The 26653-nt window shown below is 34.2% G+C and overlaps 1 non-coding gene and 1 pseudogene across 1 annotated transcript; both read right to left on the reverse strand.

Moving 5' to 3' along the window:
* Positions 1-26653, reverse strand: part of LOC131423584 (zinc finger protein 501-like) — a 98812-nt pseudogene that overhangs the window by 40982 nt on the left and 31177 nt on the right.
* On the reverse strand, positions 2174-2278 carry LOC124082173 (U6 spliceosomal RNA). The gene has a single exon (XR_006848288.1). It is a non-coding gene; the product is annotated as a U6 spliceosomal RNA (small nuclear RNA).

Genomic DNA, 26653 nt, shown 5'->3' on the forward strand with positions numbered 1-26653 from the left:
ATTAATAACAATGAAGATGATTGATGACAGAGGCTGTGAGAAAAGTTATAGGAATGGAGGTTGTAAGTAAGGACTGGGTCATGCAGCAATGGAAATAAATTGTGTTCTTTGGCGAGGATATGAAATGGGTAATGGGTGTTGTGGCTGGAGGGAGATGCAAGGTATATGGTGATTCATTTTTGTATGGAGATATAATAAGAATCAGTATTTCCCTTCCCTATCAAGAAGAAACATGTAGAATGTTACTTTATTTATTTAGTAAATAAATATATTTATTTGCTAAACTAATAATAATTAAATGTGTATTAAATAATTTTCAAAGCAGTGTTTTAAAATGAAAATTAATGAAGATCTAATAAAAGTATCTGAATCTTTAAAAATCAATAGAAATTCATGATGATCCAAGAATTTGTAAGTTTCATGGCCAAGGAAAACAGTATCTACAAGGACATATGGTTGAAAAGAAGACTGTATATAGAAAAACAAACTACTTATAAACTTGATACATATAGCCTGGGTATTTTAGAAAACAGAATTATAATTCTGGAAAGTACCTATGTGCCAATCTTGTGCATAGCATGATTACATGGTTTAATCTCAGAATTATTCAAAGATAAAGATAAAGTAAAAAAGAATATGTTGTGTAACTTGCCCAAGTTAACCCAGTCTGGAGTGGGAGGGGATTTCACAACCTTATTGGAGATGTTTACAAAGGCAGAGAATGTTTTCTTCCTACTGTGATATTTTGAAAGTGAGGCAGAAGTTAAACCATGGTGGTACATCCAACCATCCTGATGAGGTATGCTTAATGATTCATTCCCTAAATATTCATTAGGTATCCATAAAATAAGTGATTTTATAATCACTGCAGCAACATTGACAGGAAAAGGATTTTTTTTAGGATAAAATCCTTATGCAGTCATGTAGGCAAAGTATTAAAATAAAGTGAAATATCTGAGGTTCTTTATAATCACTTTTCCTTTAAGACATCTAAAAATGTTTAGTGTTTCATATTATAATACTTTGATAAATGAAGTTTTCAACTAAAATATGCCTTTGTTGTATGTGTCTATTGAAATTTGAACAGCTTTAATTATCACTTAAAGCACATTGAAATTTTCTAATAAATGAGGTTTGTGATTGACTCTTTTTAATTATTAGGAAAAAGCATATATTCATGACACCTATCCATACAACTTCACATTTCACATTTGTTTCCAGAAACAAATTAATTAATGATTTTCATCAAATAATTCATGTATTTAAATTGCTATCATATCATTTACCTATATTTCTCTCTGTTTTATACTAATTTGTGGAAGTTGTTCATTCACTGGGCATTTTTTGAATTATTTTGTTGTTACCATGAAGAAATTTACTTCTAGATATTCCATTTTAATGATTATCCTCTACATTTATAGTCATGTGTTTGATTTGCTGATTTTCAATCAGGAATTATATAAACCAATCTTTACGAAGTTCTACTCTTAGAATCCATTATAATGTATTTATTTCAAATATTCAGGTATTGTTTTCTACTTTAGAGAGTGTTCTTATATATGTTAGCTTTTAAGGTGAACTCATTTTAAAATTTTTATTTTTATTATACTTAGTTTCTCTAGAGCTGAAGATATGCTTGTATACTCGATTAACATTTCATTATTCACAGTTTGCATTTCACAGCTGACACTTATGCAAACCAGTTCCTGTTTCTCACTTCTCACTTTTCAACTCAAACTTAATATTTCCATTTTGAACTATTTTCTTCTACTTTTCCTTTTTTATGTTTTCTATTTCACTCTACACACTTCACCATCCAATGAGCTTCTTTTACTTGCATTCTGTTCCTTATAGTATCATTTTTACATCCGTTCTACAAATGTTTTAAATTCCTACATCTTAGCACTTGTTTGCTTTTAAAGAGCCAGTTCTATATAAGAATTATTAGATAAATAAAATTGTTTTTATATTCATATATTTTCAACTCAAAACATCTTTCCTTTCCTGCTATATATATTTATCCGTGTTTCCATTTGGCATGGTTTCCTTTGTTTCTGAATAACTACTTTTATCACATCTTGTAGCCTAGTATTCATGGTAATAAATTTCCTAAATATGTTTATCTAAAACTCTTAATTTTACCTTTGTTTGAAAGAGAAATTTTATCCCTTTTGAATAATTAGAATTTATTTATTTTCCTAACAGCATTTGCGCGGGGGCCATGCTAATCTTCTCTGCATTGTTCCAATTTTAGTATATGTGCTGCCTAATCGAGCACCCTAACAGCATTTGGAAGGTGGTCTGTTATAGTGTTTCAGTGTCTATTTTTTCTAATTAAAAGTCAATCCTCGGGCTGGGGATGTGGCTCAAGCGGTAGCGTGCTCACCTGGCATGCGTGCAGCCCAGGTTCGATCCTCAGCACCACATACAAACAAAGATGTTGTGTCTGCCGAAAACTAAAAAATAAATGTTTAAAAAAAACTCAATCCTCATTTCTACAATGTCTTGCATATTCTCTGGCTTATTTCAGCAGTTTGAACATGATTTGATGAATGACTAAGTTTGTTTCTTTCTGATCCACCATCTTTGATTATTCTTTTTGAACTCCAAATTTCTGCAATGTTTTGGAAAATCATTCCCCTCCAGTGATCTGACCCAGGTATACTACTTTTTCTCATGGATTTTCTTTTCTCAGAGTTCACATCTTTCACTGCCTATGTCAAACACTTAGGAAAACTTGACATATATGTAATTTTATGGGGAATTATATGAGAAAGGTTAGCATAATACCAGGCTCTCCATCGAATCTTGTGGCAAAACCTCCACTTATTCTTACCTATCATTCTGCTGATCCAATAATCTAGAGTAACAAGTATTTTCTTGGGGAAATTGGGGAAAACTAATATTTAAAAATGATTATATCTTTTTTAGTTGTTTTGTTTTTAAGTATGTTTTTCTGTAGTTTTTGTTCTTGCTGTTGTTTTGTTTGTACTTTTGTTTTTAAGCGGGGTATTAAGAAAAGAAGAGCATTTAGGGTGGGCATGTAGCTCACTATTAGGCTATGCTTAGAATGCATGAGGACATGGGTTTTATCCCTACCAACAAAAAACAAAGAAAGGAGTAAATGAGTAAATAAGTAAATGCCATTGGGGTTTCTTAATATCTTTTGAGCAAAAATATTGTTTTTGTAAATCCAAATATATTTTCAATGTTCCTTTATATTAAAATTTTAATTATATTACATTGATTTTCTTAGTGATCCACATTCTATAAGTACACACTTTTTTCTGTTTAGATATCATACGTATACTGTTGTATTTTTTGTTGACTGTTGAATGTTCCACATATAATATTTCAAGCTTATCAAGTGTATTTTTCCTTCTGTTGCTACTTATTTAGAGTTTTTTGCTGTCCATTAATGTTTTAATTTTCACTGTACAATAAGGAATGCCTAAACCATTAGCAATTAGAGAAATACAAATCAAAACTAAGATTTCATCTCACTCCACTGAGAATGGCAATAATCAAGAATACAAACAATAAATGTTAGGGAGGATGTGGAGAGAAATGTACACTCACACATTGCTAGTGGGAATGCAAATTGGTGCAACCACTATGGAAAGCCATAAGGAGACTCCTCAGAAAACTTGGAATGGAACAACCATTTGACTCAGCTATTCTACCTCTCATTAAAATCAGCACATTACATAATGCAGCCACACCAATATTTATAATAGCTCAACTCACAATAGCTAAACTATGGAACCAACTTAAATGCCCTTCAACAGATGAATGGATTAAAAATTGTGGATTAAAAATTATATTAAATTAAAAAATGAATGGATTAAAAATTATATTAAATGAGAATATTACTCAGCCTATGTTAGAGTCTGTAAACAAGTCAAGATGGCACCTGGCATTTTGCAGAGGGAGTGGTTTGTGAAGTAAAGCCATTGAGCCATTAAGTGTGGAGATTCCTTATTGGTTGACTGCTGTATCTAGTTTATGTTAATTAAGATAAGCTGTGTGGAATGTATATATACCCCTCCTGTCCTACAATAAACAGCTCCCACTCCTGCTGTATCAATCTACACAAGTTGCTCATCAACCCTTGGTTATTTTGCTGCAGCCGGACTGTGGCAAGCCTAAAAGAAGAATGAAATTATGGCATTTGCCATTAAATAGATGGAACTGGAGAATATCACTGAGTTAGATTACAGATATTTTTGAGAACAATAATTTCAAAGCATTCAAACTATGTGAATTAGGAGTAGTGATCTTATTATTTACAAATATATTCATATGTTGTAATTATCAATTTAATGGGTTATTTTTGTTAATGATTATTGATACTCCTGTATCTTTTTTAAAAAAATTATATTATTGATTCTTCTTAGTTATACAGGACTGTAGAAACTATTTTAATAAAATTATAGAAGCACAAGCTATATATTATATATCATAAGATATATCTTTTTCTAATTAGGACCCCATTCTTGTGGGTGGGCATAATGTTGGGATTCATTTAGTTATTTTCATATGTGTACATAGGAAAATTGTGTTAAATTTATTCTACTGTCTTTCCTATTCCTATTCCTTCCCTTCCTTTTTTTCCCTTGTCTAATATATTGAACTATCCTTCCCCTTCACACCTTTATTATGGTTTAGCTTCTAATTCAAAGAAAACATTCAATGTTTGGTTTTGGGATTGGCTTATTTCACTTTTCATGATAGTCTCTATATCTATCCACTTACTGGGAATGTCATAAAATCATTTTTCTTTCAGCTGAGTAACGTTCTATTGTGTATATATACCACATTTCTTTATTCATTCATCTGTTAATGGGTATCTAGGTTGGTTCCACAACTTAGCTATTGTGAATTGTGCTGCTATAAACACTGATGTGGCTGTGTCACTGTAGTATGCTGATTTTAAGTCCTTGTGGTATAAACCAAGGAGTGGGATAGCTGGGTTAAATGGTAGTTCTATTCCTAGTTTTTTTGAGGAATCTCCATACTACTTTCTAGAGTGGATACACCAATTTGTAGTCCCATGAGCAATGTAACAGTGTTCCCTTTTCCCCATATCCTCACCAAAATTTATTATTACTTGGTAACTGCCATTCTGACTGGAGTGAAATCTCAGTGTAGTCTTGATTTGTGTTTCTCTAATTGCTAGAGATGTTGAACATTTTTTCATATATTTATTGATTTTACATATTTTGAAAAGTATCTGTTTTTTGATGATTTATTGATTGGGTTAGTTGTGTGTGTGTGTGTGTGTGTGTGTGTGTGTGTTAAGCTTCTTGAGTTCTTTGTATATCCTGAAAATCAATGCCCTAACTGAGGTGTGGGTAGCAAAAATTTTCTCCCATTCTCTAGGTTCTCTCTTCACACTCGTGACTGCTTCTTTTTCAGGGAAGAAGATTTTTAGTTTGATGCCATCCCATTATTTGATTTTTTATTTTATTTCTTGTGGCTTAGGAGTCTTCTTCAGGAAGTCAGTTCCTGTGCCAATACATTGAAAGGTTGGGCCTACCTTTTATTCTAGTAGGTGCAGGGTTTCTGGTCTAATTCCTAGGTCTTTGCTCCACTTACAGTTGATTTTTATGATAAGGATAAGAGATAGGGATTAACTTTTATTTTATTACATATGGATATCCAGTTTTTCTAACACCATTTATAGAAAAGTCAATCTTTCCACCAGTGTGTGTTTTGGGCACCTTTGTCTAGTATGAGGTAACTGTTTTTATATGGGTTTGTTTTTGTGTTTTCTATTCTTTTCCTTTGGTCAATGCCATTTTAATTTTGTACACTTTGGGGGTCACCTTCTATTTTGGGGCCAATGCCATTTTGATTTTGTTGCTATAGCTTTGTAGTATACTTTAAGTTCTGGAATTATGATGCTTCCTGCTTTGTATATCTCACTAAGTATTTTTTAGGTATTCTGGGCCTTTTATTTTTCCAAGAGAATTTCATGACTGCTGTATTTTTATGAAGAACATCATTGGGATTTTGATGGGAATTGCATTAAATCTGTAGAGTGCTTTTGGTAGTATGGCCATTAAGACTTCAAGCCTAACCTTCAGCACAAAATTTAGGAGGTCAACAAAAACTCATTACTCAGCATACATGATACTTAAATACAGTTTTACAAATTTAAAATCAGTACTACTGATTTGTTTTCCTTTGACATCAGGCTCCAACGTGAATTGCAAAGCATGTGACTGATCTTTAAGTAAAATTTTAATATTTTAATTCATGATCAAGTTTTGCATCACCTTTTAATTTATAAGAACTGCAGTAATATATCATTTAGCTTTATCTCAATATTTTTTATTATTATTTTAAATTGTGTTTGAAGTAAAACCTTGCCACCTATCCTAGCTTTAATTCTGTAAAGAAGGGCTAATTAAATTCTCTAATAACAATTTTTATTAAGATAACTTTTTCTAATTCTGTCACTGTGGCTTGATATTTTTGAGCACTAGCATTAAGAACTAGGACATACAACTGAAGATAAGTGTTGCTGCAATAACAAATTCCACCAAAAGTTGAGACATAAAAGAACATGAGAGCGCCCCCTCCCCCTGCACCGGCAAGGTAGAGGGAACTGTGACCACGCACAGAGCAGGCCCAGCGGCCTGCTGAGGGGCAAAGCCACCCCCCACCCCCCGCACCTGCCAGGTAGATGGAACTGTGACCACCGACAGAAAAGGCCCAGTGGCCCGTGGCGGGACAGAGCTTCCAATCACTCCTGCAAGGTAGGCGGGCCTGCGACCCACCGGCAGAAGAGGAGCAGCGGCCTGCTGAGAGGCAGAGCCGCCCCCTCCCCCTGCAGGGGCAAGGTAGAGGGAACTGTGACCACCCACAGAGCAGGCCCAGTGGCCTGCTGAGGGGCAGAGCTGCCCCCCACCCCCCGCGCCTGCCAGGTAGGTGGAACTGTGACCACTGACAGAAAAGGCCCAGTGGCCCGCGGAGGGGCAGAGCTTCCAATCACTCCTGCAAAGTAGGCAGGCCTGCGACCCACCGGCAGAAGAGGAGCAGCGGCCTGCTGAGAGGCAGAGACACCCCCTCCCCCCCGCGCCTGCAAGGTAGACGGAACTGTGACCACCATCAGAACAGGCCAGACCTGCAATCGAGAGACAGAACAGGCCCAGTGGCCTGAGGAAGGGTAGAGCCGCCCCCCCCCGCGCCTGCAAGGTAGGCGGACCTGCGACCCACTGGCAGTACAGCCCCAGAGGCCTGCAGAGGGGCAGTGCCGCTGCCTGCGCCTGCAAAGTAGACAGAACTGCGACCACCGACAGAACAAGCCTAGTGGCCCGCAGAGGGACAGAGCCGCCGCCCGCGCCTGCAAGGTCGGCGGACCTGCTACCGACCGGCAGAGCAGGCCCAGCAGCCTGCCGGCGTGGTAGGCACATTGCCCCAATTGGAGGAGGGGCAGAGCCCCTGCCCGTGCCTGCGAGGGAGACTTTGCAACTATACAAGACCAATATAAATATATAGGGGGAAAATTCAATAGCACAACAGTTTCACCAAGTAGAAAGGAACGCGAACAGTATGAAGAGACAAGGAAAGAAAGGACCACAAGCATTGCAGGTCAACTCAACGTTAGAAGAGGTAATAGCTGCAGCAGATGGAATGTCAGATAAAGAATTCAGGATATACATGCTTCAGATGATCTGGAGTCTCAAGGAAGACATCAGACAGCAAAATCAGACAATGAAAGATCACTTCAACAATGAATTACATAAACAAATCCAAGAAGCAAAAGATCAACTATACAGGGAAATAGAGGTTATAAAAAACAAACAAACAGAAATCCTAGAAATGCAGGAAGCAATAAGCCAACTTAAAAACTCAATTGAGAATACTACCAGCAGAGTAGAACACTTAGAAGACATAACATCAGACAAGGAAGATAAAGTATTTCAACTTGAAAAGAACATAGACAGCTCAGCAACACTGTTAAGAAACCATGAGCAGAACATCCAAGAAATATGGGATAACATCAAGAGACCAAATTTAAGAGTCATTGGGATACAGGAAGGGACAGAGTTTCAAACCAAAGGAATGAGCAATCTATTCAATGAAATAATACGAGAAAACTTCCCAGACTTGAAGAATGAGAGAGAACCCCAAATCCTAGAAGCCTACAGGACGCTGAATGTGCAAAATCATAAGAGACCCACACCTAGACACATTATAATGAAGATGCCCAACATACAGAATAAGGAGAGAATTTTAAAAGCTACAAGAGAAAGGAAGCAGATCACATTTAGGGGTAAGCCAATCAGGATAACAGCTGATCTTTCAACACAGACTCTGAAAGCTAGAAGATCCTGGAATAACATATTTGAAACACTGAAAGAAAATGGGTTCCAACCAAGAATTTTGTATCCAGCGAAATTAAGCTTCAGGATGGAAGATGAAATTAAAACCTTCCACGATAAACAAAAGTTAAAAGAATTTGCAGCTAGAAAACCATCTCTTCAAAACATCCTCAGCAAAACATTACAGGAAGAGGAAATGGAAAATAAAAATGAAAACCAACAGTGGGAGGTAGGACACTAAAGGGGGGAAAATAATCAAAGAGGAAAACAAACCATGTTTAGTAACATAAATAAACAAATATGGCTGGAAGAAAAACCCATATCTCAATAATAACCCTAAATGTTAATGGCTTAAACTCACCAATCAAGAGACACAGGCTAGTAGAATGGATCACAAAACAAGACCCAACAATATGGTGCCTACAGGAGATGCATTTGATAGGAAAAGACATACATAGGCTGAAGGTGAAAGGTTGGGAAAAATCATATCACTCATATGGAGTTGGGAAACAAGCAGTAGTATCCATACTCATATCAAATAAAATAGATTTCAAGCCAAAGTTAATCAAAAGGGATAAAGAGGGACACTACATAATGCTCAAGGGAACCATACACCAACAAGACATAACAATCATAAATATATATGCCCCAAACAATGGTGCAGCTATGTTCATCAAACAAACTCTTCTCAAGTTCAAGAGTCTAATAGACCACCATACAATAATCATGGGAGACTTCAACACACCTCTATCACCACTGGACAGATCTTCCAAACAAAAGTTGAATAAGGAAACTATAGAAGACAATAACACAATTAATAACCTAGACTTAATTGACATATATAGAATATACCACCCAACATCAAGCAGTTACACTTTTTTCTCAGCAGCACATGGATCCTTCTCAAAAATAGATCATATATTATGTCACAGGGAAACTCTTAGACAATATAAAGGAGTATAGATAATACCATGCATCCTATCTGATCATAATGGAATGGAACTGAAAATCAACGATAAAAGAAGGAAGGAAAAAGAATACATCACTTGGAGAATGAACAATACATTACTGAATGATCAATGGGTTATAGAAGACATCAAGGAAGAAATTAAAAAATTCTTAGAGATTAATGAAAACACAGACACAACATATCGGAATCTATGGGACACATTGAAAACAGTTCTAAGAGGAAAATTCATTGCTTGGAGTTCATTCCTTAAAAAAAGAAAAAACCAACAAATAAATGATCTCATACTTCATCTCAAAATCCTAGAAAAAGAAGAGCAAAACAACAGCAAAAGAAGTAGAAGGCAAGAAATAATTAAAATCAGAGCTGAAATTAATGAAATCGAAACAAAAGAAACAATTGAAAAAATTGACAAAACTAAAAGTTGGTTCTTTGAAAAAATAAACAAAATCAACAGACCCTTAGCCATGCTAGTGAAGAGAAGAAGAGAGAGAACTCAAATTACTAGCATATGGGATGAAAGAGGCAATATCACAACAGACACTTCAGAAATACAGAAGATAATCAGAAATTATTTTGAATCCTTATACTCCAATAAATTAGAAGATAGTGAAGGCATCGATAAATTTCTTAAGTCATATGATCTGCCCAGATTGAGTCAGGAGGATATAGACAACCTAAACGACCAATATCAATTGAGGAAATAGAAGAAACCATCAAAAGACTACCAACTAAGAAAAGCCCAGGACCGGATGGGTATACAGCAGAGTTTTACAAAACCTTTAAAGAGGAACTAATACCAATACTTTTCAAGCTACTTCGGGAAATAGAAAAAGAGGGAGAACTTCCAAATTCATTCTTCGAGGCCAACATCACCCTGATACCTAAACCAGACAAAGACACTTCAAAGAAAGAAAACTACAGACCAATATCTCTAATGAACCTAGATGCAAAAATCCTCAATAAAATTCTGGCCACTCGGATACAAAAACTTATCAAAAAAATTGTGCACCATGATCAAGTAGGATTCATCCCTGGGATGCAAGGCTGGTTCAATATACGGAAATCAATAAATGTTATTCACCACATCAATAGACTTAAAAATAAGAACCATATGATCATCTCGATAGATGCGGAAAAAGCATTTGACAAAGTACAGCATCCCTTTATGTTCAAAACTCTAGAAAAACTAGGGATAACAGGAACATACCTCAATATTGTAAAAGCAATCTATGCTAAGCCTCAGGCTAGCATCATTCTGAATGGAGAAAAATTAAAGGCATTCCCTCTAAAATCTGGAACAAGACAGGGATGCCCTCTCTCACCACTTCTGTTCAACATAGTTCTCGAAACACTGGCCAGAGCAATTAGACAGACAAAAGAAATTAAAGGCATCAAAATAGGAAAAGAAGAACTTAAATTATCACTATTTGCAGATGACATGATTCTATACCTAGAAGACCCAAAAGGGTCTACAAAGAAACTATTAGAGCTAATAAATGAATTCAGCAAAGTGGCAGGATATAAAATCAACACGCATAAATCAAAGGCATTCCTGTATATCAGCGACAAATCCTCTGAAATGGAAATGAGGACAACCACTCCATTCACAATATCTTCAAAAAAAATAAAATACTTGGGAATCAACCTAACAAAAGGGGTGAAAGACTTATACAATGAAAACTACAGAACCCTAAAGAGAGAAATAGAAGAAGATCTTAGAAGATGGACAAATATACCCTGTTCATGGATAGGCAGAACTAACATCATCAAAATGGTGATATTACCAAAAGTTCTCTATAGGTTTAATGCAGTGCCAATCAAAATCCCAACGGCATTTCTTGTAGAAATAGAGAAAGCAATCATGAAATTCATATGGAAAAATAAAAGACCCAGAATAGCAAAAACAATGCTAAGCAGGAAGTGTGAATCAGGCGGTATAGCGATACCAGACTTCAAACTATACTACAGAGCAATAGTAACAAAAACAGCATGGTACTGGTACCAAAACAGGCGGGTGGACCAATGGTACAGAATAGAGGACACAGAAACCAATCCACAAAACTACAACTACCTTATTTATATTTGATAAAGGGGCTAAAAGCATGCAATGTAGGAAGGATAGCATCTTCAACAAATGGTGCTGGGAAAACTGGAAATCCATATGCAACAAAATGAAACTGAATCCCTTTCTCTCGCCATGCACAAAAGTGAATTCAAAATGGATCAAGGAGCTTGATATCAAATCAGAGACACGCCATCTGATAGAAGAAAAAGTTGGCTACGATCTGCATACTGTGGGGTCGGGCTCCAAATTCCTCAATAGGACACCCATAGCACAAAAGTTAATAACTAGAATCAACAAATGGGACTTACTCAAACTAAAAAGTTTTTTCTCAGCAAAAGATACAATAAGAGAGGTAAATAGAGAGCCTACATCCTGGGAACAAATCTTTACTCCTCACACTTCAGATAGAGCCCTAATATCCAGAGTATACAAAGAACTCAAAAAATTAGACAATAAGAGAACAAACAACCCAATCAACAAATGGGCCAAGGACCTGAACAGACACTTCTCAGAGGAGGACATACAATCAATCAACAAGTACATGAAAAGATGCTCACCATCTCTAGCAGTCAGAGAAATGCAAATCAAAACCACCCTAAGATACCATCTCACTCCAGTTAGATTGGCAGCCATTATGAAGTCAAACAACAACAAGTGCTGGCGAGGATGTGGGGAAAAGGGTACACTTGTACATTGCTGGTGGGACTGAAAATTGGTGCAACCAATTTGGAAAGCAGTATGGAGATTTCTTGGAAAGCTGGGAATGGAGCCACCATTTGACCCAGCTATTCCCCTTCTCGGTCTATTCCCTAAAGACCTAAAAAGAGCATGCTACAGGGACACTGCTACATCGATGTTCATAGCAGCACAATTCACAATAGCTAGACTGTGGAACCAACCTAGATGCCCTTCAATGGATGAATGGATAAAAAAAAATGTGGCATTTATACACAATGGAGTATTACTCTGCATTAAAAAATGACAAAATCATAGAATTTACAGGGAAATGGATGGCATTAGAGCAGATTATGCTAAGTGAAGCTAGCCAATCCCTAAAAAACAAATGCCAAATGTCTTCTTTGATATAAGGAGAGTAACTAAGAACAGAGTAGGGTCAAAGAGCATGAGAAGAAGATTAACATTAAACAGGGATGAGAGGTGGGAGGGAAAGTGAGAGAGAAGGGAAAATGCATGGAAATGGAAGGAGACCCTCAGAGTTATACAAAAGTACATACAAGAGGAAGTGAGGGGAAGGGGAAAAATAATATAAGGGGGACAAACGAATGTCAGTAGAGGGGGCAGAGAGAGAAGAGGGGAGGGGAGGGGAGGGGAGGGGAGGGGAGGGGGGATAGTAGAGGATAGGAAAGGCAGCAGAATACAACAGACACTAGTATGGCAATATGTAAATCAATAGATGTGTAACTGATGTGATTCTGCAATCTGTATATGGGGTAAAAATGGGAGCTCATAACCCACTTGAATCAAATTGTGAAATATGATATATCAAGAACTATGTAATGTTTTGAACAGCCAACAATAAAAAATTAAAAAAAAATAAAAAAAAAAGAACATGAGAGGTCATGTTCGCATACCATCTGCAGCTCTGTTCCACACTGTCTTCACCTTGAGATACAAATTGAATGAGGAGCCTAAATGTACAACATTTCTAATCTTGTGGAAAAATGTACAAGAGATGTCAGAATCACAAGATAGCTCTTACAGCTTATGACAGGAAACAAAAAGATACTTCTGTTTCTAGTCCTTTAAACAAAGCAAGTAGCCAGTCTAGAAGAGCTGTATAATCTTACATGAGGAAGAGCTATATGATCTCATATTATGAGAGAATGAATATATTAAACAGTAATGTAATTTACCATAAAGGGATGCCTGTAATAGAGAAGTATTTTTATTTAACCATTTCTCTAAATGAATTATATGTAACTCATCATATATTTTCCTTGAATGCTATTTTGTCTAATGATACAACCATTTATCCTTTCTTTATATTCAAACTTTCTTCCCATATTCCTAATGCCATTCATTTTAACCTATATATGCCTTTTAAGTGTCTTTTTTAAATATTTATTTTAGGTGTAGATGGACACAACACAATGCCTTTATTTTTATGTGGTGCTAAGGATAGAACCGGGATCCCGCCAGTGCTAGGATGAGCCACAACCCAGCCCTGAAGTGTCTTTTTAAAAATAATATAGTGTCAGATATTTCAAAACTCTAATAAGTTAATTTATTTCCTTTAATAAATATGTAAATGTATTAACCAACTAAATTCAAGAAACATCATTACTCTACTGATTCAGAAAAATATTTACTATTTAGTATTTATAAGTAAATTTATAGTATATAAGAAGAATAAAAGATAATTTATCTTGATATACATTCTTTTATAAGAATCTAAGTCAAGCATTATAGTTATATTAAGGGACATACTTTTAAGAATCAGAACAAATGTTCCCATTTTACCTAAATGTGCTTATGATCTAAAGTAAAAAAATTTTAAAAATGGCTATAAGAATCAAAGTAGAGCCAGGAGACCTGGCAAATGCCTGTAATCCCTGAGGTTCTGGAGGCTGAGGCCAGAGGATTGAGAGTTCCAAGCCAGCCTCAACAATGGGGAGGTGCTAAGCAACTCAGAAAGACCCTGTCTCTAAATAAAATACAAAATAGTGCTGGGTTTTTAAGTCCTTTGCATATAGACTGAGGAGAGGGATAGCTGGGTCAAATGGTGATTCCACTCAATGTAGAAGCTTTCTTATTCAATCCTCATCAGTTTGTGTAACTTTATTAGTATTAATAAATAAGTAATATTGCTAGTATAGACTTATACAGAGTAACCGTTGATGATAGGGCCTGAATGGTGTGCTCAACAATTAAATTTGCCATCTTTTTGTCAGAAGTTAAGATCATAGCTTTGGACTTCCAAGTGCTTAATAGAACACACATTATTGAGAGCCCACTGAGGGCTGAGTTTCTCTCTAAAGGCATATTTCAATCTAGTGAGAAATATGTACCTAGAGAGGAGAAACCACTAAATCCTACATTCATAATGTCTTGGACTGTGGCTTAGTATTGAATCAGAGATCCTAGAACATGAGTTGCATATAAATATGCACTGAAATATGTTGAATAAATAAAAGAATATCAAGATATGTAATTGATGTTACCAGCTCTAAAAAGAGTAAAGAATTAACTCCAGGAATGTACTGTTAAGAAAGGAAAGAACAGCTAAGTCTGTGCAACTTATACAGGGCATTAAACTGGCTCAAGAAGGCTTTAGCCACATGATGGTTGAGTGATACTGTTTTCATGATTACCATTTTACTAATGTTTGTGGATGTATTGTCTTTTAATGCTTTAGGATGTATTGAAACATACATGGTATACTTTCCAGTTTTAGTTTCTAACTACAGAGTACATTTCTCAAACAAAATTAGACTCATAAAAGTAATAGTGTATAAGTAATTATTATTGTCTTTTAAGGAACCTGGGACAGATTTCTTTGGTCTAAAGCAGATTTGAAAATAACTGAAAGAGCAATGTCACAGACATTATAGTACCTGACTTCAAAATACACCACAAACATATAGTAGCTGAAAGATCATGGTCTTGGAGTAAAAACAGGAAGATCAATGGTACATGCCTCTATAGACAACTGCTCCTTGATAAAGGTGCTAAGAACGTGCATAAAAGATAGAACAGTCTTTTCAAAAGATGTTTCTGGGAAAACTGTATATCCACATGTAGAAAAAAAGAAACTCTACCTGTTTCCCTTACCAGTTAAAAAAAAAACCTTAATGTGTGTTAAAGACCTAAATGTAAAACCTGAGACTATGAATCTACCAGAAGAAAACACAGAGGAAATACTTCAGACCATTGGAGTTGGGAAGAAGCTTTTGGATAAGACTCCAAAAGCTCAGGAAACCAAAGCTAAAGTACACAATTGGGATTGTAGCAAACTAAATATCTTCTGCACAGCAGAGGAAATAATAAACAGAGTAAAGAGACAACTTACGGAATAGGAGAAAATATTTCCAAACTATGTATCTGCCAAGAGGTTATTAACCAGAATATGTAAGAAATTCAAACAACTCAACAGCAAAAAAATCGAATGACCCCAATAAAAATGGTCTATTAATCTAAATAGAGACTTATCAAAGGAATATATACAAATGGCCAACATTTATAAGAAAAAATACTTCAGTAATCATCAGGGAACTAAAAATAAAACCCACAATAGATGTAGTCTCACTGTAATTAGACCAACTTCTATCAAAAAGAGAGAAGATAACAAAATATCAGCAAGAATATGGAAAAAAATGGAACCCTTACACACTCTTGGAAATGTAAATTTGAGCAGCCATGGTGGGAAACAATACCATATTTCCTTAAAAAGTGAAAATTAGAACAACCATATGATCCAACAACCTACACACTGATTATATATTCAAAGAAAATGAAATCAGTCCTTCAAAAAGACATCTTCACTCCCATGTTTTTTGTAGCACTATTCAACAATAGCCAAGAAGTGAAACAGCCTGTGTCCAATAATTGATGAATAGATGAAGAAAGTACAGCTCTTATACACAAAGAAATACTATTCATCTATAAGGAGGCGATGAACTTCTGTCATTTGCCATAATATGGATGAAACTAGAAGTGGCACAATATGATGGAACTGGACTAGCCTTTCTCCAGTTAGGCCAGAAAAGACTAGTAACACATGATCTGCCTAATATGTGGAGGCTAAAATAGTTGATCTCATATATGTAAGACATGGATACAATGGTGGTTACAAAAGGCTGGGGAGAGTATTAGGGAAGGAAGGATGGGCTACAATTGATTATTGGGAGCAAAGTTACAGTTAGATAGGAGCCACATGCTCTCATTGTATTTCACAATAGAGTAAATATAGATTTTAAAAAAGCACAATGTATGTCTTTTAAAAGTAGAAGAAAGGAATTTGAATGTTTTATCATAATGACAGATGTTTCAGGAGATTAATTTGTTTGTCCTGATTTGAAAATTACATAATGTATACATGTGTTCAAACACTGCTTAGTACCCCATAATCTCAGTTAATTTTTTTTAATTAAAGTAAAAATATCTGAATCTTCCATGTTACTTTGAAATAAAGATATCATGCTTTCTATGTCAAGTTTTGTAAGACTGAGACTAGCTCTTAAATTTAATGTTTCTTTTTATATGCTTAAAAATTGCCAAAAATGTGTTTATTTTATAGATTTTAAATATCTTGTTATAATAGCTATATTATAGTTAATAATTAGCTATAATAATAGCTATTTTTAAAGAGTACATACCAGGCATTGCATATGTATTATTTCACTCAATATTCATAACAATCTTATGTCATATGCACTATTTTTTCCCATATGATAAATGAAACAGGGAGACATTAAGCCATCTGTCTACAATCAAACATCTCCATCCAGTGCAAACTTAGGTACTCGTACTTAATATTTAAGAATATTTATATTCCAGAATGTTAATTTAACTTTTCCAACATCATACTTTTTGTATTAAGAAGGAATCTGAACATGAAGTATTTTATATCGCTAATAAACACTTTTTATATGTGTTTAGTTCACTGACCCAGAAATTCATTATTTAAACACTTGTAAAACACATTTTTCTCTATATATTTGAAACACATATATATATTCAAATCCACAGATAATTTTTTATGTTGTATGTTGGAACTTTAATCAAAAAATTATTAGAGCAGCAAGAAAACCTTAAAGGTACAAAATTTATTATGAAAGATTATTTGAGACTTATTAAAAGCTAAATTTCTTCCTGAATAATCAAGGTGGATAGAAGAAGTTTAATGTTAAATGACTTGTTAATTCTGACAGCTTCCACAAATTAAAGTAAAAGAATATATATTCCCAGCAAAACTAATTAATATTTAAATTCTAATTTATATAATGCTTAATATCGAAGTTACACTAAATGTAAAATATACTTCATTTAGTGGAAAAATAAATGACTTTAGCAAATTACTTTATATCATATGATTCCTCTTCTATGAAATATCTAAAATAGTCAAATATATAGAAGCAGAAAATAGAAGGGAGGTTACCAGGGAATGGAAGGAGACAAATAGGGAATTTGTTGCTCAAGGGGCATAGAGGTGCAAACAAGATGAGTAAGTTCCAGAGACATTCTGTAAGACAGTGACTATAGCTAAGAAAAAGGTATATGCACCAAAAAGGTTTTTAAGAGGGTAGATGTCATGTTAAGTGGTCTCACCATAAAAAAAAGGTAGGAAGACACAGGGAAACTGTTGGAGGTGATGGATATGCTTTTTATTTTTGTTGTGGTGATATACATATGCAAAACTTACCAAACTGTATACATTAGTTATGTGCAGCTTTTTGTATAACAATTATATCTCAATAAAGCTGGAGGAAAATCAAATTATTTTATGATATGGGAAATAAAAAAATAGAAAAATAAAAAGAAGTAAGTAGCAACTAACAAAAAAAATATATAGTGGAAAAAAACAGGTAATGTGGAGAACAAAAGAGAGAGACTTTGCATTTATTAACTCAGAAATGTGGAAAAGGTGAGAGTACTTAATGTTAAAGTATGACAGAAATTTCAAATGGAGATAAAGAAGTCAAAGTACATGAAAGGCTAGGAGATAAATTAATGTTAACAAGATGGCAGGAATTAACATCCAGAAATGATTCTGTCTCCAAAAGCACACTGCATGAAGCAATTTTTTATATAACTAAAAGAATATCATCAGTCCTGCTGCTAAAATAAATTATGTCACTATGGAAAAGATCTGATACAATTTCAACTGTCTCTGAACAAAACAATTGTCTTAATAAAAACAGCAACAAAACAAGCCTCTGAAACAAAATTTTTCTGCCTGGTTAATAAATGCAGAATTTTGTTTTTCAACTGCTGTCCATCTTTTCAAATGGAAGCAAGCCACATGCAGATATAAAGGCATCTATGCTGGATGTTATGTTTGAATACAGAAACCAGATATTTTTGAGTAACAAATTCATGATCAAGGTTATCACAATTTAATTTTCTTTTTTTCAGAGATAATGTTGGTAATACCTTTGAACTATTATGAAATATGATCAGAAATATGCATCATGGTCATGCTCCTGTCACAACCTAGCTACAATCCAATACTATTTGGATTCAGAAGAGAGAAAGGAGAACTTAGAAAGTGCACGGTGAAGGATCAGAGAGTCCACTGGCAAAGCAAAGAGCAGAACTGTTCATAAGTGTTGGTGGAAATTTGAATACAATGTTCTCATTGAGAGTAAGTTATAAATAAGTTGGGCATTTTAAATTAATTTCAGAATTTGTTGATTCCCGGGAAGTAGAGAGAGGGAAAACAATGAGACTAATCTGAGACTACGAAACCTAAAAGTTTGTTTATTTTCTTATGCCAGGTGTAGTGGCTAACCATTACTCATGATCTGAACTGAGCTAATAAAAATTGGGAATAGCAACTAACAGAGACTGGGGAGGATAGGGGCAAGGGAATGGGGACAGGCTGGTTAAAAGACACAATGTTATAATTAGAAGGAACAAATTCTGGTGTTCTAAGGTGGAGAAGAATTAATATACCTTAAAATAACTTATATATCAACATAGAAGAGATGCCAGGTACAGTGGTGCACACCTGTAATACCAGCGACTAAGGAGGCTGAGGTAGGGGGATCACAAGTTTGAAACCAGCCTCAACAATTTACTGTCTCAAAATAAATAAAATAAAATAAAAGGACTAAGTATGAAACTGAGTGGAACAGTGCCCCTGGGTACTGCAAAAACAACAACAAAACTAAACAAATACTGGATTTTGAATGTATCACCATAAAGAAATGATAGAAGTTTAAGATGATAAACATTCTAATTACCCTGTTTTGATAATGACCCAATATTACTTAAATCAAAACATCATATTTCACCACATAAATATGTACAAATATGTATCAAAAATTAAGTCATTGATTTTTCTTTATGTTTTTAAGTTGTTCTGTATTTACTTAGTGGGGAACCTTACCAAAGCAAATAATTTGTTTCATCCACATTCAAACCACCCTTCAACTTTTTCATCAATGGCAGTCCCAAACAGCATCTCACACAACCTCTCCTTTTTGCTTAAGTTGTTCCACGTGGCAGCACAGAATGCAGAATTTAGTTTAAAAGAAGGCAAGAGGATGTTGGCACCAGCCAATTGTTGATGTCAAGAGAGAAAATGCAATAAAGATTTGCCTATTACTGAAGGAACCTAAAGGTGATTTGTGAATCCCATGCACTGTCCAAAAAAACATATAAATCCCAATACCATTATCAACAGCGGTAAACAAGTTTCAAAGATTAGGTAAAGTCAGCACTTGAGCCCTTGAACCCTTAAGGCTTAAAGAGACTTCTAGGATGAACTGAAAATAAGGCCAGAAAACCTGCTGAAAAATGAAGCACACAATCACTTATGTTTACCTTTAGATGAGGTTGAAAATAATAAATTTAATATCAAATATGATTTTGTTCACCAGGCAAGATAAGTCAGAATCCACCTAAAGTATTTTATAAGAAAGTTATGACAGACATTTTAAAGAACAGAAGAAAAGTTCAAATAATGAGCAAATAGCAATGTATTGAGAAAACAAAATAGGTCAGCCATCTGCCTGGTGTGTCTTCTGGGGTGTCTTATGTGCAAAACACATGTATGAACTGAATGTTAGTGTTCCTTCAAAATTCATACATTGAAACCCTGATCCCCAATGTGAAAGTTTTAATAGGTGGTCCTTTGCAAGATTAGGTGGAGCCCTTATGAATTCTCACAAAAGACATTATAGCCCTTATAAGAAGAGAAACCAAAGATTGCTCCTTCTTTCTGGCCTCTTCCTCTGTTTTCTTACTGTATCCTAAGCAATTTCGGACAGCTTTCTGAAAACCTGGAAGAATGCTGCTATCAGGCAACAGTAAGTTGGCACCTTGATCTTGGACTTCCTCGCCTCCAGTTATGTGAGAAATGAATGTTTGTTACTTAAAGTCAACTTTTGGAAATGTGTAGAATCCAAACAAAGACAAACCCTTTATGAAGTATCCTGAACACATAGGTGAATGACCACAGAAGACAGGACCAGAACTGGTATTTGAGCCAATGAGGGCACCTTTAACTTGCTAAGCAGCAAGACCTACACCCTGTTCAAGCAGTCCTATACAATGTGACCTTTGTAGAGTAGATGGTGATGACTGAGGGGAGGAAGCAAGTATCTTTTTAACTCCTAAGTGATTTCAGAGCACATTCAAATGGAATGTCACCAAATAAAGTCATTATCCTCAAAGCACTTATCTTCTAGAGAAGAAGAGAAATTGCAAACATAACATTATATTTTAAAATGTGAAGTCTTCACTATAAATAAGAGTCTAAATTTTTGTGTGTGGGAAGAAGGGTAGAATAAATTACTTTGCTATATTAAGTGAAAGAAAGCTTCATAAAGAAATAAGATTTGAGATAAATAATGAAAGATATAAAGGTTTTTCCAGAGTAAAGAAAAGAAAAAAGGTGCATTTCACCAAACTCATAAAAGTGCAAATTTATGAATATTGAATGAATTTCTACATAAGTTTTAGAAGTTCTTAATGACCTGAATGATCATAAGGACAGGAGACAGGAGAGATGGGGAGAGGAAACGGGGGATAGGAGGGGAAAGGATTGTTAACTCAAAATTTATCTTTTTCCTGTCTCAATTTGCTTATTTATGTACTAAGAATTATAATCATCAAGTTTTAAAGTTATTGTGAGAATTCAAACTGAATAAAAAGCACAGAGACTTCCATGAGATAGTCCCTGAAACCACCAAGATTTATTTCCCATTTGTCATCAAAAAAGGACAACACTGAAGTACAAAAATATCAATATAACACTTACTTATTACAGAAAATTTAGAAGAGTGAAAGAAAGACCAAATGGTTTTTATTATAAATTCACACTACTTTGATACAAGGATGGCATAAAATATTAATATGTAATATAGAAGAAAATTCTAAGATGTCAAAATTATCCCTGCTTTAAAAAAATAGATGATTTCTTTAATGTTTTCAGAAAACATGTTCTTTCTGGCAAATGAATCTAATTTTCTTTTGAATTTCAACTTTGAGCGTGAAATCAGAGTATTTACATAAGTCTGAAAATTAGCATTTGCATGGGAAGATTGATTCCACTAAATTCATTGCATAATTATTGACTTCCTCCTGTATTCCAAGTACTTTAATAGTTACTATACTTTAACGTAGAGATGTAGGTATGATTAGCAAGAAATGATCTCAATAAATTCATATGTAATAAGTGAAAATTGAGGATTTCCTAAACTACATGTCAGAAAATAAATAAGTTGTTATTAATTTTCCAAATCCCACAAATACTCTGTGATGCTGTATAATTGAAGTCTCAAAGAAACAAGGTGAATTATACAAATCATGTGATGCAACAGGATTAATTTTAATCTATTTACAATTGTTTAAAACTGAAGAGAATGACACACTTTTCTTCATTTTCTCTGTAAGAATTAAGTAATTTAAAGATTACCTCTCACAAAATATAAAAGTTTCATTTAAAACAATTTAATAACTTTTCATGTAGCTTTGTAATCTATATTATTTTCAGCTCAACCTGTAAAACTATGAAAAAGAGGGAGGTGGATATAGAGCTAGAAATATTTGGAAATATAGAAGGCAAGTGCTTATTTTCCTCTGTTTTGAGTAGTGATAGAATACAAGGGAGAAGAAATTACTTTTTGATTTTTTTCAAAATGGCACGCTTTACCAGTGAGCTATATCCCCAATCTTTTTTACTTTTTAAAAAAATTTTCAGACAGGGTCTTGCAAAGTTGCTGTGGATCTTTAAATTGCTCTAGCTATCCTGAAATTTGTGATCCTCCTACCTCAGCTTCCAGAGTCATGGGGATTACAGGCATGTGACCCCATGTCTGGTGAGGAAATGACATTTGAATTGGATTTTGAATGATGAAGGAAAATGAAAAACATAGATTAAACAGAGAAAATAAGATTGCTAAACAGAGCCATGAACTCACCTGACATGATCTGAGAGTAGAAGAGAGAAGTGGCAAGAAATAAAGGTGGAAGGGCAGGTAAGGTGAAATATGAAATACTAGATCAAGGAGTTTGGACACTATCCTACATGAAGCAGAGAAGACACTAGAGGTTTGCTGGTGTAGAGCAGCATGGTTGGATTTCAGTTCTAGAAATATGATGTGACAGCATGAGAAGGAAAAATGAAAGCCAGGCAGGAAGAGTTAACAGGTGAGAGATTAGAAGTTCATAGAGATTAGAAAAGATACCTGGTAGTGACTGAGTGAAAGAACCTCTAGAAAAATAATGTCATAATGGTTAAAAATGAGCTTATTGCTATATTTCTTGGCTTCTTAGAACTATGTTTTAGAAATAATCTAAAAAATATATTTTATTAGATCATCTACCCAAGACAAAATTTATCTAAAATGGCAAGAGAACAGCATATTCTTTTTCACCCGTTTGCACTTTTTTATTGCCAGGGAAATAATGCAATACTCTCTTCTTCTCATTTCTCTTCCTTGATATGCCAAGTATTATGTTCTCAGTTTCTGCTGTTTCCTTGATGTTTATGAGCTTATATGACACAGTGTACAATGTCCCTTTATTCTTGGCTCTCTTAAAATTCCATTTCAGAGTGCTAATTACAGTGGGCCCTGAAATGAAAATCTTATGAGGTTGTCCCTCAGTAAAATTCAAGATACCAAAGAAAAACAAAATAATGACAGAATAAATATTGTAGTAAAATAGCCAATAGATGTAATAAACACAACCATATAAGAAATGCCTCAGATGTTGTTTTAGGCAAAAGGGTAGTCATAGATGCAGAGTGAGTTTACTCTATGCATTCTTTTAGATGAAATTAACATATAAAGTTCCTCTTATAGTTATAAATATTAGTCCACAATGGGAAATTAGTCCATAATAGAAAATTTTCTGAGATGAATTGGATTAACGAAGATAGACAAAATAGATCTCAGCTTTGAGATTGTAGTCACACAGATTTTTCTCCTAGAATAAGGTATTAATTTATTAATTTCATTATGGAAAAGATGTTAAAATCGACCATAGCTTCATAGATATTTTACTATAATTCATTAAGATAACTTTATTATTAGCTGGATTTTAAATATGACAAGCCTGTAATAAACCATGTAAACAAGAGCAAAGAGAATACGCTGTAATTTATTATTCAAATACACTCATATTTGCAAAGCAAAAAGTAAATTTGTCATCTTCAATTACTTCTCTACTTTTAAAACAAATCCAAATTTTAAAAATGTGCTAAAAAACCAAAATAGATATTTTTCCAAAGAAGACAAATGGTAAAGAGACATGAATAGATGTTCAACATCACTACTTATCAGAGAAATGTAAATCAGAACCAAAATGAGATACCACATTATCCAAGTTAGAATGCCTAGAATCAAAAAGACAAAAACAAACAAGCGCTGGAAAGGGTATGGAAAAATGGGAACTCACACATCGTTCTTAAAAACAGAACTACTGAATAATAATAATCCAGCAAGCTTACTACTGGATAAATACTATAAGGAAATTAAATCAGCATACCAAAAAGAAACCAGCACTCCCATGTTTAAGACAGCACTAGTCACAATAGCCAAGTTATGGAGTCAACCTAAATGTCTATCAGCAAAAAAATGGATGAATAAAATATGATGGATATACATGGTGGATTACCTTTCAACCATAATAAAGCATGAAATCCTGCCATCTGTGAGGACACAAATGGACCCGGGAGACATCATGTTAAGTGAAATAATTCATGCACACAAAAACAAGTACAACCTGACTACTCTTGAATGTAAAATATAAAAACACTTCATCTCAGAATTTGGAAATAAGAATAATCAGACTGGGAATAGTAGGTAGAAGTGCAATGAGGAAAGAGAGGTTAGCCAATAAGTACAATGTTACAGTTAGTAGGAACAACTTCTTGTGTTCTATGGCACAGTAGGGTGAATATAGTTGACAATAATGTATTATGTATCTCAAAATAATTAGAGTAGGCAGTGTAATGGCTCAGGCCTTTAATCCATGCAACTTGGTAGGCTGAGCCAAGAGAATCAAACGTTCAAGGCCAGCCTCTGCAATTTAGTGAGAACTTGTCTCAAAATAAAAATCAAAATGGGTTAGGGGTGTAACTTATTGGTAGAACACTCTGGGTTAAATCCCCAGTACAACAAAAGAATAATAATGATGATAATTAGGAGGAAGGATTTTGAATATACTAAACATAAAAAAATGATAAACGTTAGTGTGATAGGTATGCCAATTACCTTGATTTGATCATTTCCCAATGCATTCATAAATCAAAATATCATATAGCACCTAATAAAAATATACAAATATTATGCATTAAATTCTTAAAATCTAAACTAAGAAGAAATGCAGAAACTTAAACTGTACCAAGGACTTGCTAAAACAGAGTCTGAATTTTAATAAGACTGCTGGGTCTTCACATTTGAGAAGTCAGGAATCCACATGATTTCACCTGATTTCTGCTCATGTAGCCATCTTACCAATGGAGTCTACCAAAACTAAGAAATAGCACTGGTACAATATTATTAACAAAATATAGGCTTTACTAGAAATTCACCAGTTTTTTCATAATATCTTTTTTTTCCTTTTTCTAGTTCAAAATCTGATATAAAATACTATATTGCAGCTTACTAATTGTCTTTTTAGCCTCCTCAATCTGTGACAGTTTCTCAATATTTCTTTTTTACTTAAAATGCAGTATCTTTTAAAGTTACCATGGACCTATAGATAGTTCTTTTGAACTATTTACAATAAATTGTTGATTTATGGGAAATTTACTGAAAACCTAATAAATGCCTCCTTTAATATAGGATGCCATTCCCACTTTTATATTTTTATTCATATGTCCAAATTTAGTTTCCATGTGTATTTCCTAACAAAATAAAAAGAAAGGTTGATAGATAAATTTTATTTTATTTCTGTGGTTTAAAATATCATTAACATCTAACTCACTCAAATATCCTACCCTGACTCACCACAATATTATCCCAACTCCATGCTATGTGAAAAGCAAAAGGACACTCAGTGCTCAAGAGAATGTAAATTGTATTTTGGACATGTACATTATATTGTATTCTGTATCTCTTGAGTAAAGTTATTGTGTAGATTTCTAAGAGGAAGAAAACATTTGATACCCCCTTAAAATACCTCAGTTTACATCATTCTTATAGCTAATTTGATTTGAGTAATGATTTTTATCAGATAAGTGTTGGATATTTGATAATAGTGGGCATAAATAAGACTATGAGGAGAAAAGAAAAAATGTGATGCAGAAATATAACATACTTTTGAATTATTAGGGTAAAATTTTCAGCTTTTATATTTTGAATTGATGCTATTATTCTTTAAATTGTCAGATGATCTGAGTACTAACATGAGAATGATTCATGACTGAGAGCACTGTTCAATGGTTCATTGGTAGCCCATCATGTGCAAGAGCCTGGGTTCCATTCACAATAGAAAGGAGTAGGAGGAGACAGAAGAGGGGCGGGGGATAGAGAGGAAGAGGAGTAGGGCAGGAAATGAGGAGGGAAAGGAGGAGAGGAAGAACTCAATTATTATTAGTTCAGATTTAATGTAATTAATACTGATGACAGAAGGTTAAAGTCTGTCATCTTTTTTTTCACATTTAAAATTGCTGTCTGAATTTTGACTCAGAACTAAATGAAATAAATACATAATAATTATTTGGATTCTAATTCTTTCTAAAATATATTCTTTTTATTTTCTTTAGGCACAAGCAGTACCTGTGGAAATTTCAGAGCAGTTAAGAAAGACTAATTTTGCTTCAATAAGAAGTCAGATGAAACTCAGAATTAGCAATCTGGAACCCAAACTGAAAATTCTAAGAAATGCAACTGAAAGAGTATAGGCACTTCTCTATAGAAGAATCTAAATTCCAAAAGTATGTCAAAACCTATTCTCAAAGAGAGCAACTTAGTCTCCTTAATTTGTCTCTACTGCATAACTTTGAGGCAGGTTCATGAGATCAGTAGCATGCAAAAGCTAACTAGACCATCTAATTTGTGGAAGTAATGTTAGGAAATGAATGTACTTTTGAAATATTAGTCTAGGAAGTTTATTTTTCACCCACCTTTGCATTTTACATCTGGAAGC

Source organism: Marmota monax, unplaced genomic scaffold, assembly GCF_021218885.2.
Source record: "Marmota monax isolate L192 unplaced genomic scaffold, Marmota_monax_Labrador192_F-V1.1 WCK01_AAM20220418_F8-fsc00044, whole genome shotgun sequence".
Classification (NCBI taxonomy): domain Eukaryota; kingdom Metazoa; phylum Chordata; class Mammalia; order Rodentia; family Sciuridae; genus Marmota; species Marmota monax.